Here is a 12,029-nt window from a genome sequence, read left to right on the forward strand (position 1 = left end):
AATTGTGAACAGAAATTGATCACTTGGACTAGTGAGATGGCATTGGTACATGCCACCTTGATGGGATTGAATTGAAATCCCCTGGTATGTTTCTAACTCTACCATTTGGGGCTTCCATAGCCTTGGCAACTCATGACAAGAGCCTAGGGTGATTACTGATGCCATAAACAAGAGTGTCAATTTGTTAAGTCAACAACAGGAGTCACTGTGCACTTACTCCTCATGTAGGATCTCTGTCCTTAATGTGCTGTACATTGTGATTTAATGCTATAACTAGTACTCAAACAGTGTTTTTCACTTTGTGTTTCTATGTGGGTGCAAACTGTTGAAATCTTTACTTAATATATGCTAAACTGATCTTCTGTATATAAAGAGAATTGAAAATGAGTCTTGACGTGAATGGAAGGGGAAAGGGAGTGGAAAAGGGGAGGGTTGTGGGTGGGAGGGAAGTTATGGGGGGGGAAGCCATTGTAATCCATAAGCTGTACTTTGGAAATTTATATTCATTAAATAAAAGTTAAAAATATTTTAAAAAATAATAAAAAAATAGTACTTACCACACGTTTGACCTTTCATACTTGTACCAAATGTTACATCTGTTTTTCTGTGGGTGAACTATAGCTAAACTGAATCTATCTAGTACCATCTGATCAACCATAAGTTACAGAAACTAGTTCAGTATCTTCTAGGTAAGAAGAGAAGTGGGCAACTGAAGTTAAATCAGCCACTAACAATGGCCTTTCTTCCCCATTTCTTTCCTTAAAGAAATGAACTATATAATATGTGGGTTCTTCAAAAAGTTTATGGAAAAATGGAATTAAAAGGTAAGTTTATTTTGGTCTAAAAATATTTGGAACCTATCCAGAGGTTTTCCACCATACACACCTTCTGTAAAGTTTTCAAGACTCCTTGTATTTCTTTCCCTTACCCAATAAGAGTACTACTGATTACAAGTAATCTCTTGGGGCCAGGTCTGTGGTGTAGCGGGTAAAGCCGCTGCCTGCAGTGCTGGCATCCTATACGGCTGCCAGTTCGAGTCCCAGCTGCTCCACTCTGACCAGCTCTCTGCTATGGCCTGCAAAAGCAGTGGAAGATGGGCCAAGTCCTTGGGCCCCGTACCTGCCTGGGAGACCCAGAAGAAGTTCCTGGCCCCTGGCTTTGGATCAGCAGTTCTGGCCGTTGCAGTGACCTAGGGGGGGACCCAGCAGATGGAAGACCTCTCTCTCGCTCGCTCGCTCTTTGTCTCTCTCTATGCCTGTGCCTCTCTGTTACTTTGCCTTTCAAATAAATTTTTTTAAAATATTTGTCCACCCAACAGAATGATGATGACAGCACAGAAGTCTCCAAGAAACAGGTGACACAGTGTTATTTACAATACATAATCAAAAGTTAACAAAAAATTCCAAGTGCAAATCAGGCTGCAAGTCAATAAATACTGCCAAATTTGATTTTCCATAGAGAATATATACTTTGGACATGTGATCTAATAACCTACATTTTATAGAAATGACAACGTATATTCAAACAAAAATGTTGAGCACTTTTGCTGGGAGCCTATTAGTAATATAATAACATATGGTACAGATAATATCTAGCATTTACTGAGTGTCTACTCTGCCAGGTTCTGCGTTAAGCTTTTAAACAGATCCTCTTTTAATCCTCACAACCATTAAGGCTACATAATATTTCCAAAATATCATAGCTAGCAAAAAATAACAGATTCAAATGCAAACATATATCGCTCTCCAGAATTTACCCTTCTTTATTGCTATACTCTACTAAAGTTCTTTCTAAAGCAAACTAAATAACATAACTAGCCTTCCTTTGCAAAACATTTAACTTAGTTCATAGTAAAATTCTCTTCCCTCATTCCTATTTCATCCATGTTATAATACTTTAATTAATGTACATCATCATCATAACAAGCCCAGTGGCCTAAACAAGTTTCAGAACAAATACCACTGACTTCAGGTAAGTATACTGTTCCAATGGCAGAGGAGCACATGCTGGTGCCAAGAGCCCACTGCTGGCCATGTAGCAGGAGTTCTGTGCTCAGATATGGCAATGTGATGTCACCGGCCCGCTGACATCTGTGAACGAGGTTTCTAAAGTTTCAGATAACAATTCTACTCTCTTGCTTTCTTAATTCTTTTTCTTGTTTTTGATGAAAGCATCTAGAATTGGCTGAGATGTTCTTATTGGTGGAACTGAGATGGAGCTAAAACTATAAAGAATTAGTCTACTTCTATTTTATGGGATAACAACTTGTTATTCACAGAAGGATGCCAATGTCTTCTTACTAAACTATGAAGAGATATTTATATAATTAATTCCAGTTTCATTTCAGCTTGTTATATAAAACATACACAACTGAGTATTTACTTTCCTATCATCAAACATCATAGTCTAAAAGTTTAGGGGGCCGGCACTGTGGCTCACTTGGTTAATCCTCCGCCTGTGGTGCCGGCATCCCATATGGGCGCTGGGTTGTAGTCCTGGTTGCTCCTCTTCCAGTCCAGCTCTCTGCTGTGGCCCGGGAGGGCAGTGGAGGACGGCCCAAGTGCTTGAGCCCCTGCACCCGCATGGGAGACCAGGAAGAAGCACCTGGCTCCTGCGCAGCGCCGGCCATAGCGGCCATTTGGGGAGTAAACCAACGAAAGGAAGACCTTTCTCTCTGTCTCTCTCTCTCACTGTCTGTAACTCTACCTGTCAAAAAAAAAAAAAAAAAAAAAAAAAGTTTCCAGAGAGCAGTTATCCTATACTGTTAAAAGAGCTCAACTTCATACTATGTCTGTTAATACATGCTCTCTACGATAGGATGATCCATGTCCGGCCTTCAGAAATCTTCTGGACATGTTAGCCTTGCTGGTCTTTCTACTCCTCCCTCAGTCACCCACTCACATGTGATCTAGCCTGGTCTCTTCAGTACCAATAACCACAGCCTTCCAGACTCTCCATGTCACATGCCTGCACACTCTAAGACCCTCCTCCTCTCTGTTCAGCTCACTCTTGCTTAGGCCATTTCTCTGGGAATCCTCCCACCCCTCGATATCTACAATCCAATGATGCTACCCAGCCTTCTTTGTGCCTCATCCCCATTATGTCTGTCTGCCTTCCTTCCCAACTTAAACCCTACAGTCAATCATTACAATCATTCCCTTGCTTTCACCTTCAATTCCTCTGCCCACTTTCACTTCACACTCAGCAAGATTATAACCCAAGTTAACCAATTTCTCCACCTAGTTTGCATTTGTACCCATGATCTGAGAAAAACACTCAACAGTGCTGCTTGACCTCACTCAGCAACCACTGTCTCTCCGAAGTCCATTCACTTGCCTTCTCTTAGAGGCCATCCCACACATTTCCCTTTTTCTTCAATTCCCCATGTCCCCACTGATCCTCTCTCTTAGCTGATGGATAATCTTGTTTCTTGGCACACAGGAAAAACGGAAAAAATCAGAAGCAAATCTTACTCCAGCAACCTTTATCCTTCTGTGACTCATGCAGCTATATACTCTACCTTCCCCTTTGTCATTATGGTTGAACTGCTCATGCTTCAAGACCAAGCCCTCTATTTGCTCAGTAAGTCCCACTCTTTTTATCCAAGGATATGGCTCTAGCTAATTCCTCCCTCCCTTTCCTAGAAGTTTTCTACTTTATGGATCATTTCTCCCACCAGAAGTCAAACAAACCACCATTTCTCTCATTTTAGAAATATCCTCTCTCATCCTCTACTTCTCCCTCCAGCTACTTCCCTATGTCTTTGCTCCTCTTAGGAGCAAAATTCCTTGAAAGCACTACTTAGCAAATATGTCTCCAACTTCTCTCCTCCCATTATCTCCAGATCCTATTCCATTCAGGCTCTCATCCTCACCACCCTACCCAAACTGCTCATAGATCAGTGGTCCCTACACTGATAAATCTAAGAGCCAGTTCTAAGTCCTCATCTTTCTTCACCAGCGTAGCATACAGTGGCACACTTGCTAACTCCTTCCCCTCCTGAAAAACACGGTGTTCACTTCTTTCCTGGACTTTCCGCCCTCAGTATTTACTCCCGAATATCCCTTATTGGATCCTTCTCAACTCCTCAGACTTTCAAAGCTGGAGGGCCCCACAGTTCAATTCTTTAACTTTTCCATCTGTATTTTCTCTCTTAATAATCCTATCCAGTCTTATGACATTAAATACTATCTATATGGTAATGACTTCCACATTTATATCTCCCCCCTTTAGGAAACTTCTGAATTATACATCCATCTGCCCATTCAACACATCCACTTAGAAGTACTTGGCATGTCGAAAACTGAACTCTCACTCATCCTAATGACCTCCCTATCTCTGTTAATGTCAATTCCACCTTCTCAACACCTCTTTCACAGTATCCACCATTCAATCAAGCAAAAAATTCTAAGGGCTAAACCTTCAGAATATGGCTAGAGTCCAAACACTTCTCACCACTGCTGTCACCTTGGTTTCCATCCACTACTGTGTCACTTCCTATCTTCCAACCTGTACAAAATCTAGCCTATTTTCAACACAGGATCTATTATTGATCCTAATAAAATAGAAATCAGATGATGTTACTCCTCTGCTCAGAACCTTCCAGTGGGTCCCTGCTTCTCTCAAAGTGAAAGCAAACATCTTTATAAGACCTATAAAGTCTTGCTCCTCCCATTACACCTCTTTAACCCCATTCCTTTATGTTCCCTTTGCATCAGTCACGCTGATCTCTTCATTCCTTTATCATATGAGATACACTTTGGTCTTTGCACCGGCGGCTGCTTCTGCCTATATCACTCTTCCTCCAGATTTTCCATGGCTCACTCTTTGACCTGCTTAAAGTATTTGTTCAAATGTCTCTATCTCAATGAGGCACACTTTTATCACCTATTTAATTATAACCCATACCCTCAACAAGCACACTCTGCCCCATACCCTATTTTCTTCATTGTACCTATCACTGTAATAAATAGATAGTAAAAAGTAGATTATGCTATATAGTTTACCTATCTATTATGCTTACTGTCAAGTTTCTTTCTTCTAGAATGTCAGCTCATTAAGGCACAGATTTCTGTCTTGTTTACTGATGTGCCCCCATCAGCATGAACACTGGCACATAGTCGAGGCTCAGCACAAATTTGTGGAATGAATTAACTGTTATCATTAAAATGAATAAAACCTTGGAGCAAATGGCCACCAACTGCTACACTGGCATACCAAATGGGTGCTGGTTTGAGTCCTGGCTCCCTGCTAATGTTCCTGGGAAAGCAGTAAAAAATGACCCAAGTCCTTGGACTCTGAACCCCAGTGGGAAACCTGTAAGAAGCTCCTGGCACTTGACTTTGGCCTGGCACAGCCCGGCTACTGTAGCCATCTGGGGAGTGAACCAGCAAATGGAAGACCTCTCTGTCCCTCCCTCTCTCTAACTCTGCCTTTCAAACAATCAAAACAAATCTTTTTAAAAAATAAAATCTGGATCTAGTAACTACTTTATTAGCCTCTTCTGATTGAAGTACCTTACCATATTCTTTATACATTTTTTCACTTTACAACGCAGGGTAAAATGTCCTTAATTTATATTCCTTCATCTTGTAATTTGTGAAATGACTACCTCAGTTTCTCCTATCAAGAGAGAATTTCATGGGTAAATAATGGGTAAAAACAGCGTGAAGAAAATTTTTAGGAGGCACATTTCCTTAAACAACTTCAGGATCATGGTAAATTGTTTACATGTGAGTTGCACTGGTTACAGATTAGGCTGTAACTATTTACTTTGGAGAGTAACCATCTGGGGCTGACTGTGCATTCAGGTACTCTGCAGGGTTGCTCTGGGACATAAAGCAGCTGCATCCCCATGAAGGGATGGACAATCTAGCAGCAGAGAGAAGGCAGCTGCACAATGCTGATGATGCAAAGAGGTGCCTGATGAGTGCAGTGTGGCAGAATAAACAAAAAAGCACTGGAAAACAAGAGTGAGATCAAATGGAAGGATTCTCAAAGGGCCCCAATGAGAACTAAAATAATCACCTGAGGCTTAGAGGACGGTAAAATGATTCTGTGTCCTTGGGGCATGCTCCAGGACCCCGCCTCCACCCCATCCCAAATTTTCAGATGCTCAAGTCTTTTATATAAAATGGAGTAATATATGCATACAACCTGCATATATCCTCCTGTATACTGTAAACTATTGCTAGATGACATAATACCTAATACAAGTACTATATAAATAGTTGTCCTACTGTATTGTTTACAGAATAATGACCAGTACATACACGTTTTTTTTTCCCCCCAAAGATTTTCACCCTGCTAAATGCAAAGGTGTGTAAACCAGGGATGTAAAGGGCTGGCTGTACAGGCATTCTGGATGGCTGGAAGGCACTGACTAGTCTAGTCTGTTTTGAAATTGAGAGAGGATGAACAGAAGAAAACAGAAGAGGCAGAAACTGGAAAGGTACAAATATATCAGAGAGGGTCTTAAATATCAAGCCAGAGTTTTACTGCAAAGCTAAAGAATGCTATCAAATGCCATCATGAGAAGGACAAGTAATTTACAAAAGCAAACTCCAAAAGGAGTTCGGAGTCCAAACAATTTTTTTTTAGAGATTCATTTATTTATTGGAAGTCAGAGTTAGAGAGAAAGAAAGAGAGACGGAGACAGAGAGAGAGGGAGAGAGAGAAAGGCCTTCCATCCACTGGTTCATTCCCCAATTGGCTGAAACAGCCAAAGCTGCACGGATCTGAAGCCAGGAGCCAGGTGCTTCTTCCTGGTCTCCCACGCCGGTGCAGGGCCCAAGCACTTGGGCCATCCTCCACGGCCTTCCCAGGCCATAGCAGAGAGCTGGATTGGAAGTGGAGCAGCCGAGACTGGAACGGCGCCCATATGGGATGCCAGCGCTTCAGGTCAGGGCGTTAACCCGCTGCGCCACAGCGCCGGCCCCCAAACAATTATTTAGTGACCCAGGATCTCAGTGTGGCATGGAATCATGAAATATGGATACTGGCACAAGAAGAACCACAGCACAGCCCAGCACACTGCTATTCATACCTGGATGACACTGGATTAGGTTACCTTAACCTCCCTCAGCTTTAATTTCTTCACCTGTAAAATGGGGCTAATGGTATTTTGTAAAGCAAGTATGAGAATAAAGTACTTGACACATAACAGTCTCATTAAATGTTAGTTACTCTAACTTATTTTAAAAATAGCTTATGGCCGGCACACCAGGTTCTAGTCCCGGTTGGGGCGCCAGATTCTGTTCTGGTTGCCCCTCTTCCAGGCCAGCTCTCTGCTGTGGCCCAGGAGTGCAGTGGAGGATGGCCCAAGTGCTTAGGCCCTGCACCTGCATGGGAGACCAGGAGAGGCACCTGGCTCCTGGCTTCGGATCAACGCAGTGCACCGGCCACAGCGGCCATTGGAGGGTGAACCAATGGCAAAGGAAGACCTTTCTCTCTGTCTCTCTCTCACTGTCCACTCTGCCTGTCAAAAAAAAAAAAAAATAGCTTATAAATCTCATGGTATGTGAATTATATATTTCAATAAGCTGTTACCAAAACAAAAAAAAAAAACCTGTAATATCTATTTTTCACTAACTCAAACTGTCCTTTGTGCTAACTGGTGTTTACTTATTTGAAAGTCATAGTTACAAAAAGAGGGAGACAGTGAGAGAGAGATCTCCCATCTGCTGGTTCATTCCCCAGTAGCCGCAACAGCCACAGCCAGGCCAGGTCTAAGCCAGGAGCTTCATACAGGTCTTACAAATGGGTGGCAGGGGCCCAAGCATCTGGGCCATCCTCCACTGCCTTCCCGGGCCATTAGCAGGGAGCTGGATTGGAAAAGGAGCAGCAGAGCTATGAACCGGCACACATACGGTCTGCTGGTGCCACAGGCACAGATTGATTCTGCTTTCAACATACATTTAAGTAAACTTCAAAAATATTTATGAGTCAAAAACAAAAACTTAACTGTATTATTTATTATTTTAATTCACTATTTTTTCCCTTTAAAAGTTTCTCTCTCTCCCTCTCTGTAACTGTCTTCCAAATAAATAAATAAATCTTAAAAAAAAAAATGTTTCTCTTGGGGCCAGCACTGTGGCCATGGCAAACAGGTAAAGCCATTGCCTGTGACGCTGGAATCCCATATGGGCACCGGTGCATGTCCCTGCTGTTCTACTTCCATTCCAGCTTCCTGTTGATGGCCTGGGAAAAGCAGCAGCAGATGGCCCAAATACGGGGCCCCTGCCACCCATCTGTAAGACCTGGGTGAAGCTCCTGGTTTCACCCTGGCCTAGACATGGCCACTGTGGCCATCTGGAGAGTGAATCAGTAGACGGAAGCCCGATCCCTCTCTCTCTCTTTCAAATCAATCTGTTTTTAAAAAAGTTTCTCTTCTAAGCCATGAAATAAACGTTCTCCCCTGTAGTTGGTAATTTCTACATATAGGTTCTATGATCTGTTGTTGTAGACTGTGGTATATTTAGAGTACAGAATAATATATGGCTTTAATAAAACTACTTGGGCAAATTCCTCACATTCAACTAATCTGAGGACACAAGATCCACGAGCAATGCAATTTTAGGTCATGGAATTGTACTTTCTTTCTCAATTCCAAGCCTAATTTTGCATTTTCCACTCCATTTGTCTTCAGAAAGTAATCTCAAGTTCTACTTCCTCCATCAACCTTCCTTAAACAACAAAAACCACTGTTATTTCCCACTCACCCCTAGCATCTTACATACTCTAGCCTATGACAAGGAGTGTTCCCTATAAATCAGACACTGGGCTTGGTCAAGTCATTTCATTTGAACATATGAACACTAGGAGGCAAGAATTATTATGGTTTGTAGGTGGAGAAACCAACATTGCTTTTGACTTCTGCCGCTGACCAGTTCTAAAGTCAATGACATCATTTTGGGTAAGTGGCTTGATTCAGGGTCAACCTCTGACATAATCCTATTAGAGGGTTGAAATCAATGTAACAAGCCTAGTGTTTTAAATGGCAAATATTATGATCCTCCTAAGAGAAGTTCTGTGACATGCTTTCAATAGATTTAACATATTTTGGTAGCACTTTATTTAAAAGAGAAGACTAACAAAATTGTGGCTTTTTGATTGCTGTTTTTAAAAAGTCAACTTCTGAGTTACAATCAAAGGGAGGTACTACTAAGGAAGATTACAAAATCTGCATCTTGGGGAGCCTGAAGAAGAAGTGGATTATTTCTCCTCCAAAGTTGAAATCAGGAAGTTGAACAGGAAGATCAGAGCAGGCAGATACTGGTATTTGTGGGGAGAAAGGCAAACGTGGTTCTAAAACTCACTGGGTAATGCTAAGGAATTCGTGTAACATTTCTAGAATGTTGATTTCCTTCTTCATGAGATGAAGGTGGTTGGCTAAAGGATCTCTAAGCTCTCCTTCAGCACTAAGGTTCTGGTCAATGATGAATCCAGAGGTCGAATACACCTGTCTATTCCTGCTCTCAAAGTTGCCCAGCCTGCCAGTGTGTTCTTTCTCCTATCTGCTAGTCTTCACACTCTTTGAATAGCTGATAGTCTTCTCCCTGCCCAAGTTGCTGTCCCATGAAGTTCCATAATCCCATCTCCCCCTACAAACATTTCCTCTCACTACATCTATTAACAAATCCTGCTAGGTATTTGTTTAGAAGGCAATGAAAAATAGAAAACTCTGTTTTTCCTATTCTCAATTGCACATTCTGGTTTAACTACACTGAAATAGGTATAAAACAAAGTAAGTGTGCCATTTCATTAATGACAAAAGTAACAAAAATGATCTGTAACTCAATTATTGGTGGACTTACCTGTTGGTTGACTAATTAAGTTGTATCAGGACTAAACAGGATCCTTAACTAGGAATTTTGCATTTTATTTTCATTTACTTATTTTTAAAAATTGATTAAGTTAAAAGGCAGACTGACACACACACAGATATCTTCTATCTGCAAGTTCACTCCCCAGATGGTGGCAACAGTCTGGGCTGGGCCAGGAACTCCATCTGGTCTCCCAAATGGGTGGCAGGAACTCAAGCACTTGAGCCATGAACTACTGTTTCCCAGGAGCATTAGCAGGAAGCTGGACTGGAAGCACAGCAGCCAGGACTCAAACCAGCACTGACATGGGATGCAGACATCCGAAGCAGCAGTTTAACTGGCGGTACAACAACACCTGCCCCGTGTATTATTTTATTTTCTGAGCTGAAGATTAAATAAGCCAGCTCCAGTTTTGCCCCAGTAATGCACATGACTTTTTCTGTAAGTTTGCTTACCTCTAAGAGAATTAAAAATAATTCCACGCCCAAAGACATTGTGACCCCACTAGGAAAGACTCAGCATAGGTATCAGCTATCAATTCACAATAAATTCACATATATTAACAACATAGTATCAGAGCAAAATTTTAATAAGGCAGGAATTCTGAAAACAAAAAACACATGTCTCATTACTGCCTAAACAAAGAAAGCAAATCTGGAAGCTTATTTCCAGTCACCCCAAGAAGAAAACGTTGAGTGATACTGTCTTTCATATAGAGAAGTCGTTCTTATAAATCACTAATAACTGAATTAAGATTTCTGACTGCCTGTTCAATCAGTAGTGATATTAAATTAAGAGGTTTTAGAGAAAAAAAAAATCACTTTTTCCAGGCAGTAAGAGCACCATTTTACAGCACTACTGGTTAGTAGTATATTCTTGCACATTGCAGAGTATGGTTCTTTCATTGTTACACTTGTACCATTACATATGTTAGAGTTTAAAAAAAGTCCACTGCCCCCAAGAACGACTCCAAGAGACTCTCTCATGCAACCAGCAAAGGGTTAAGGGCTTATTGATCCAGCATGCTGGGGCTCTCTGAACATGCAAGAACAGAGGAGCCCGGAGGAACTAAAGTATAGGGTTTATAAAGGCAAAAACTGCGAAATTGGGAGGGGGGATACATGGTTGCTAAAATCAAGAGAGTACATAGTTACTGGGGTCAACATAACCCAAGTCCTAAGTGAAATTGATATCCATTATAATCTTGACAATACCAGTTACAATCCTACAATTATCAATTATGATCTTGACATTAATCCAAATTATAGGTAAGACATAGACAAATCACATCTTTATCATTAACCCAGGTGCAACCTTTCTACTTTCAAGCTTGAGCAATCATGCTAGGGGGTTTTTGTGCTCTGCCAAGGGTGAAGTAGTGTACTGCTATTGTCCGACTATTTGAGATCATAGTTTCAGACCAGAGTCTCACGGTGGGAGGGGTGGGGGGTGGGTGCTTTCCCAGAATGGAGTCTCAAGTGCTCCAAAATGGAGTCCCTACTGTCAAGGTGCTACTCCACATACAAAGGTCCCATGTCAATAAGCGGTCCTCTAATTACGGATGCCTAGTTCATTACAGCCCACATTCTCTCAACAAGAATCCATGCTCTTCCCATCTCTTCTCAGTCAAACTACTTCAACAGCCTCCAGACAGGGCGGTGCACTCATCCAGCCTGTCTTCCCTGCCTTTCACCAGCCTTCCCCACAGCTCCAGCCAGCAGTCACACTGAAGACCTTCCTCAGTCCAACTGCAACCTGAATCCCCTTCTAGTATGCTACAGTAAATACAGTTCAAAAATGTTAAATCATTTAGGAAGTATTAATTTAATAACTTAAAATAAGGCAACAGTTCTGAAAAATCTTGGAGCCAATGTTGTGGCACAGTGGATTCAGCTGCTGCTTACAATGCCAGCATCCCATATTGGAGTGCCAATTCAAATTCTAGCTGCTCTACTTTCAATCCAGCTTCCTGCTCATGTGCCTGGGAAAGCAGCAGGTGTTTGCTCAAGTACTCAGGCCCCTACCACTCATGTGGGAGACACTGATGGAGTTCTGAGCTCCTGGCTTTGGTTGAGTCCTGGCTGTTAGCCATTTAGGGAGTGGACCAGAAAATAGAAGATTCTCTCTCTCTATCTCAGTGACTCTGTCTTTCAAATAAATAAATAAATTTTTTTTAAAGTTAAAACTCTTGTCCTGTGTCTCTTG

At 41.7% G+C, this 12,029-nt stretch overlaps 1 protein-coding gene across 5 annotated transcripts in view; it reads right to left on the bottom strand.

The window, feature by feature from the left end:
* The window catches only part of DUSP16 (dual specificity phosphatase 16), a 98,347-nt gene that overhangs the window by 18,333 nt on the left and 67,985 nt on the right, over positions 1-12,029 (bottom strand). The window lies entirely within an intron of this gene.

This window comes from Oryctolagus cuniculus, chromosome 9 (assembly GCF_051225735.1).
Source record: "Oryctolagus cuniculus isolate XC-2025 breed Fujian yellow rabbit chromosome 9, ASM5122573v1, whole genome shotgun sequence".
Classification (NCBI taxonomy): domain Eukaryota; kingdom Metazoa; phylum Chordata; class Mammalia; order Lagomorpha; family Leporidae; genus Oryctolagus; species Oryctolagus cuniculus.